The following is a 7376-nucleotide window of genomic DNA, read 5'->3' as shown; positions in this document are numbered from 1 at the left end:
GGCCTGGTGTCTTACTAGTGATTAACTAGGACGATTAGTCCGATTTTGAAGTTTTGGATATTTAGCTGGTTACAGCACCCAAGAAGGATACTTCTGAGGAAGTATTCTTAGAACTCCTCCGGGTTTTCCAGAGTGGACCCCTGGTGAATTGCCAACCTCTGACTATTCAATCAGTCTCTGATATTGACAGCTTAATTATCTCCATTCTTTGACTGACCCTGACCTGCAAAGTCAACTGTTTATAAAGGAGCCTCATAGGTTCGCGACCTTGGACCAACCATCTACTGGAAGAAGTGATTCTTTGGACATCAGAGTGAACGACCCAAGAGTACCCACCCAGAGCCAGGCATAAGGTTGCTTTCGCTTGGAAATTAGAAAGGCAGTACTATACTGGAGTCAACACCCTCAGCAGTCCAAGCAGTTCTCCATGTGGCAACCTAAACCGCCTGGGTTGGCGATGAAGCCTGAAAGCTTCAGGAAAAGGGCAAAAACGGAAATACCAAGATGAAAGTGGGACAGGGATAGAGTCTGAAGTTTTGGGACAAGGTCCAAAAAGGAAATGCCAGGATGGAAGAGGGATGGTATTTAAAGAGCCCGGCAAGGCTCAGAAGACCCCTCAGGAGCCTCAAGACCTAGAGCTTCTGAGAGAACAGCCTAGCAAGGGTCAGGTATGGAAACCCCAGGAAGAGACTCCAAACCAACTAAAACCCCTAGAGTTGACCGAAGGTCCTCCAGAGCAGGCCGTAACTGGGAGGAAGCCTGCTGATGGTGGCAAGGGTCGCAAGCGGCCCTATTCCGCCATGGAGGAAAACGAACAAAGCCCCCAAAGGAAAAGTACAGAAGATTGCTTCAACACCTTCAGTGCGACCAAGATGTGAGGTCAGACCCACACAGGCCTCAGCCTATCCTTACAAACACCTGGAAGATCAAAGGGGGCGAGTCAGGAGGCAGTCATGGATCAGAACCAACTCAGAGAGATCGAGAACCATCTACTGTTGTTACTCTAAAAGAATGTCTTTCACCAGAGGGGAGAGAGAAGTGGTGTTCTGAGGAGAAATCTGTTACAGAGAAGAAAGGTTGTGTAAAGGGTGAAGGAAGAAGGGGGAACAGCGTGGAGCTGGGAACATGGGCTCAGATCATCCTGGATAGCGGCAGAGGCAATAGCTTACTCCCCAACAAGATGGCAGTACTTGCAGCAGAGAAAAAGCCTCTCACAGACCAAGAAAAGGGCAGAGAAATGGATCAAATTCTTGATATTACAGAGGACATGGAGAAGGAAATTGAGAATGCACTGGGTCCAGGACCCCAAGAGGAAATCCTAAGTTCCAGATTCAGGTTGCAAATCACCAGAGGAGATATCCAGACCCTGGAGAACGGTCAGTGGCTCAATGATGAGGTCATCAATTTCTACATGAACCTTATGGTTGAGAGAAATGAAAACCAAGGCTACCCGGCTCTTCATGTCTTTAGCACTTTCTTTTACCCCACGCTAAAGCATAGTGGTTACAGTTCTGTGAAAAGATGGACTCGAGGTATCAGTCTCTTTGAAAAAGAACTCATTTTGGTGCCTATTCACCAGATGGTACATTGGAGCCTGGTGGTAATCGATTTAAGAAAATGAAGTATTGTATACCTCGATTCCATGGGACAGACAGGGAAGTCTATCTGTGAGACCATCTTCCAATATTTACAAAACGAGAGCAAGACACGCAGGGACATTGAGCTGGACCCTTTGGAGTGGAAGCTGTACAGTGTGACATCGGAGGAGATTGCTCTGCAACTGAATGGGAGTGACTGTGGAATGTTTACCTGTAAATATGCAGATTACATCGCTAGGGACCAGCCTGTGACCTTTTCTCAGCAACACATTCCCACCTCCAGGAAGAGGATGGTCTGGGAAAAATCCTGCACAGTCAATTACTGTAACAACATCCACCTGGTTGCTATGGTTCCCCCATCCCTGTTCTTTTCCATCGCTGTTTCTAATATACCTCAGGTAGGATGAGTTGAAGAGATATAAAACAGGTACTGAGCTGTCTCACTGGATGAAGCCCACTCTCTTCAATATAGTCCTAACGTGGGATGTGGGACTGATGCCCTAATGCCATCTCTAGGATGTGTGCAACTATTGCAAGCTTAGAAACTGCTGCTGCCCAAACCACAGGAGACCACGTGTTCAAGAAATACTGTTTTAATGCTGGAATTAAATGAATTCATGTTTTTTGTTTTATTTTGCTTTTTTGCTTTCTTTTTTTTTTGTTTTTGTTTGTGTGTGTGTTTGTTTGTTTTGTTTTGTTTTTGTTTAATGTTTCATTGAGTTTTGGGGTTTTTTGTTTTTTTTCTGTTTGGTTTTCTTTTTTTTTTTTTGCTTGTGTTTTGTTTTGTTGTTTTTGCTTTGTATTTTTTGTTTTTTGTGTGTTTTGTTTGTGATTTCTTGTTTGTTTTTTGTGGTTTTGGTTTTTTGTTTGTGTTTTGTTTATTTTTTTGTTTTTTGTTTTACATTTTTTGTTTGTGTTTTTTGATCATTTGTTGTTTTTGTTCGTGTTTTGGGTTTTGGTTTCTTTTGTTTGTGGTTTTGTTTTTGTTTTATGTTGGTTTTTAAAAATGTTTTTGGTTTTGTTGTTTGTTATTTGTGTTTTTGGTTTTGTTATTTGTTTTGTTTTTGTTTGTTTTGTTTTTGTCTTCCTGCCCCCACTCCACCAATTGTTTTCCTTAACTCACTTGCAAACCTTGGCCATTGTCATTTCCCATCCTCCAGTCCTTGTTGGAAGTGTCTATTTCTGAAAGGAATGCTCATCACGGTGCCTGGAGGGACATCAGCAAGAAGAGGCAGAAGCCCTTCACTAGCATCTCTAATGCTGGACTGTAAGCTGTTAAATTGAAGCAGGGAATAGTGGTGTTTTTTTTTTTAATGTTTTCTTATTTTTTTTTAAAGTTTGAAAATAGTATGAGAAATGGAAATGAGTTGCAGAGACTTGGTGCTGTTCTGCACCACCGTACTCTGCTGGACCTGTACAGGATGTAGAACTGCAGCCAAGCTACTGACTGGACTCCAGGACCAGTAAGAAAAGCACCATGGTCACTTAAAGGCTCATTCTTTCCCAGAGCTGCCTTAGTTTTGGAAGTTGATTTGAAGTAACTATAATGGCAAAAGTCCATTTCTATCTCAAGTCTCACTGAATACAAACCCCATCTATTGCTGTATTGAATTGTTATTTTTTTGAAAAGCCCTATTCAATTAATTTTTTTTCTTAAAAAGTTTTGGTATATATTAAGATGAAATTGAGATTTTTTTTCTCATTAGATTAATATTCCCACTGTGGAAAATTGGGGATTTAGTATTTACGGTTGAAACCGCCAGTTATATAATAATCTATTTTACATGTAATAGTTTGTATTTAACTTTTCCATTCATTATCTTATGGTTGTGTTTATGCAATTTTTACTTAATAAAGTTTAAAGTTATTTAAACATTTCACAAGGTCTGGTGTCTCCTGTTTCTTTTATGGCATAGTGATAAAACCTGGTTTGTGAGGTGACCTGAGAAGTAGGTGTTGAGGGTGTGACTCACCAGCTTAAGCCTTAGAAACACTGTGCCCGCCAGTGATTGTTACTCTGTTCTGGGCCTCTGCAGTGAAGCAGGAATGTTCCAGAGAGCATCCACTCCTTTATCGTGGGTTGTAGAGGGAGAATATATGTGCAGCTCAGTTGAGCAGTGTCCAGCTGAGCTGTAGAGTGGGAACAATGGAGAAACGTATTGATGTACATGGGACCACTTGTCATTGAAGCTACTCTGATTTACTGTAAATGGGAAGTCAGGCAGGTTCACTCCTGACCCCTACCACAGACAGAGGCTGACACTGGGAAAGGAAACAGTATCTTCATAGTTTGGCCCAGATNTAGGGAGAGAAAATGTCTCAATTCTCTTTTGTCTATAGCAGCTTGAGGATGTATAGAAAAGACAACAGAGAGTTGGGGGAATGGCTCAGTTGGCCAAGTACTTGCCAGTAAGTGTAAGGATCCAAGTTGCACCCAGGGCNCCATTAAGANAAGCCANGATGGGTGGCTGTGAGCCAGAAGAGCCCAGGTCCTTTATGGCAGAGTGGTTTTCCATCTTATCTCTTTCCTCCTGCCCAACTCCTCCCTTGGGATTATGTTTTTTCCTAATCAGCCATTCTTGCTTTTTCTGCAAGTAGACGTCTGTAATGGATTCCTTGAGGACAGAAGATCCTAGAAATCCTCTGGAAGGTCTTCCGAACCTTGCTATTATCCAATATCAGTAGTGTCTATTTTCAAATGCTTAATGTGTATACTGGAGAGATGGCTGAAAAACCTGAAGCTCGGTGGTAAATGGGAGAGATTACCCATGTATGATGTGTGAGTCCATGTGTTCAGTCCTCAACACCTTTGGTGGGACACAAAGCTGAGCTTTAAAATGTTTGTGGATGTTCCACTCCACAGGGAGCATGTAGCAGACAGCCAAGCTCAGTAAGAAGATGAAGTTTCCAAACAGCAGTTGTATTGCAGATGGCTCTGTTCCTTCATAGGACGACTCATCATATTCACATGGTGTGCCATTTGATGTAGCTGGTCTTCAGTAAAGGCAATGCAGTCTTTGGAAGAGCAAAGTGGGCCTTCTGCTGTATTAAAGTCCCAGTCAGGTCTAGTCAGGGGAAACCTGCTGTTGATGACAGCCTGATCAATCGATGGTACACCCCGTGTCTGAGGGGACATTCTTTCTGGCTTCCTGCATTATCCTCTCACTCTTCGGTAGTGAAGAACACTCTCATGAGTTGTTGGATATCATTCCAGGTGGGCAGCAACAAGCATCACCCCCCCAGACTCATCTTAGATTGCTCTTTAAGAAAGGAACATGGAAACATTTGGGATTATGGGCCGGGAAAGCTGTTGTATGCTGGAGGCAGAGCTTAATGGGCCATCTTTGCAGGGACTTTGAAGCCTGAAAGTAAACAGTTAATGAAGGACCAAATGTTTCAAAAGAGAGCAAGGATTTTATCAGAGATCAGACCGCTGGCTGATGTGTTGCTGTGATATTTAGGAGGCAGAAGCAGATGGATTTCTGTGCCTTTGAGCACAACCTGGTCTACAGAGTGAGTTTCAGGACAGCCAGGGCTACACAGAGAAAAACCAACTCCCATCCCCCAAATTCCGTGTTTGCTGATCACACTGGTGGCTGAAGCAGCAGGTGGGATTGTTCAAGCGAGCAGCACCCATGAGGTGGAAGTTTCTATGTGTCCTGGAACAATAGGAATGCTTGCTTCCTCAAAGCCAGAAGACAGAAACCGACCCAGCTGTGGTCCAAGGTGGGCAGGCTACATCCCAAACTAAACTTGTCAATGTAAAACTTGTCAATGTAAACATGACCCAGATGGTACTGGTTGAAGGCACAAAGCATGCAAAATTGAAGGGGTTCGTGGAAAACAGCCGAGGGGTAGGGCCCTAAGGCAGGGTCTGAGGTCCTGCAGAGAGGCCCTGGGAGACCATTGTTCAGGTGAAGCCTCAGTTTGAGACTCCCAGATATGGCTATCTGCCAAGGAGAGCTTCAAGCGTAGAACGGAGACAGCCGAAGAAAGTATCCTTATGTGCTTGGGGCTGGCAGAGCTGGAGAAGTGGTATTACTCAAGCCCCTTTGAGCCCAGATGTTGGACCTTGAGCTATAGAATTTAGTTTTATACTGCTAAATTCTGCTTTTGCTTTGGTCTGATTATTTTTATGCCTTGGTACTTCCTTTTTGGACTAAAAGTGTTTATGTAACTTGTTTTCTTTATTTTATAGAAGCATACAGTTAAAAAGACTTCATTCAGTTGCGGGTGCATGCGGGTGTGGATGCATGTCTGCACATATGGAGATCAGAGACCACCTTGCCTGAGAGCTAATTCTTCCATTCACTCTGTGGGTCCCACTAGGTGGTTGAACTCAGGTCCCCACACTTGCTGACAGGTGCTTGAACTTGCTGATCCCTCTTGCTGGCTTAGGACTTGCAGTTTGAGCTTGCATAACCAGCAAACTTCCCTCTAAGGCGAGAGGACCAGCCAACACTCCCGCTGACCATGTCCCTGCTTTAGTTTCTTTTCCTGGGGCAACAAGGGGTGTGGCTCAAGTGACAAAAATTTTCCCAACATACTTGATACTCTAGGTCCAAGACCCAGCTCGAGTAAAATGAAGCACTGTGAGAATAATGAGTTAATGGAAAAAAAAAAAAAAACCGAGTACCTCAGGCACTCGTTGTGGTCAGTGTTTATTATCAGTGTGACAGTAGCTGGAATTATCTAAGACAATGAGCCTCCAGGGACACCTCTGAGGGCTTACTTAGACTCTGAGCATGCTAATAAGAGATTATGTTGATTAAATTAATTGAGGTGAGAACACTCACCCTAAGAGTGGGTGGCTTCTTTCTCTGGGCTTGAGTCTATAAAAAGATGAAAGTGATTCTGGGACGAAGCCAGTACTTCAGTGTGTTTTGCTAGCACCTGGGTCAATAGCTGTAAGGTGGGGCCAAGCCCAGTGTGTGGTCTCCCTGCTGAGTAGAATACCTTTTTCAGGTTTCATGCTTATAGCTTTCTGACCTCTGCCCTTGGCTGTAGGTGCATGGGCTGTTGACCCATATAGGCCATGCCTTTAACCACCTGTGGAGCTATATCAGTGTCATGTAGAACTCAAGACCTCTGGGGAGGAGCATTGAAGAACCTTTATGCCCTATCTAAGGCCTTGCTTGGCTAAGGTGGGAAAAAAATGAAGAGACAAGCACACATCCCCTCTGCTTCCTGACTGTGACTGTGACTAATTGTTTTAAGCTCCTGCTGCTGTGGTCCCTGTCATGATGGACTGTACCCCTGAACTGTAAGTTGAAACAAAGCCTTTCTCCCTCTAGTTGCTTTTGTCGGGGTATTTTATCACAGCAACAGGATTTGTGTGTCTGCCCCAAGGCCTGATAGCAGTTTGGCTGTACTGGCAGCTGTGCCATGTTGAAGCAGTAGCCTTTGCTCCACTGAGATGACATCCTGAAATAAACTGAATTAATCATGGGCCTTGGTGGGTAGGGAGACTTGTTCCAGATTGGAAATCTGCAAACAGTCCTGACCTCCTTAGGGGTCAGGATTATTAGGTCAACGGTGTTTCAAGACAGCGCCATGTCACACAGGCATGTCACACAGGCCTCTCTTTTGTGATCTCAACAAAACAAACGCTTTTCCCAAAATTGACTTTGAGGCCTACTTGACCTAGTCACTAGATTCATGTGGATCATTTTGGTGTCGTAGAGTTTTGCTTCTTCTAACCCGCTGTTGGGCTTATCTTGGGAGGCTACCTGACCCAGGTAGTAAACAGCATTGGCGACTTAATACAAATGCCAATGC

General features: G+C 43.9%; 1 pseudogene; it reads left to right on the top strand.

The window, feature by feature from the left end:
* The first annotated feature begins 427 nt into the window (after positions 1-427).
* On the top strand, positions 428-1926 carry LOC110287481 (annotated as a pseudogene).
* The last annotated feature ends 5450 nt before the right edge of the window (positions 1927-7376 follow it).

This window comes from Mus caroli, chromosome X (genome assembly GCF_900094665.2).
Source record: "Mus caroli chromosome X, CAROLI_EIJ_v1.1, whole genome shotgun sequence".
NCBI classification, from domain to species: Eukaryota; Metazoa; Chordata; class Mammalia; order Rodentia; family Muridae; genus Mus; species Mus caroli.
The sequence above is the reverse complement of the archived record's forward strand: the minus strand, read 5'-3'. Positions and strand labels throughout refer to the sequence as shown.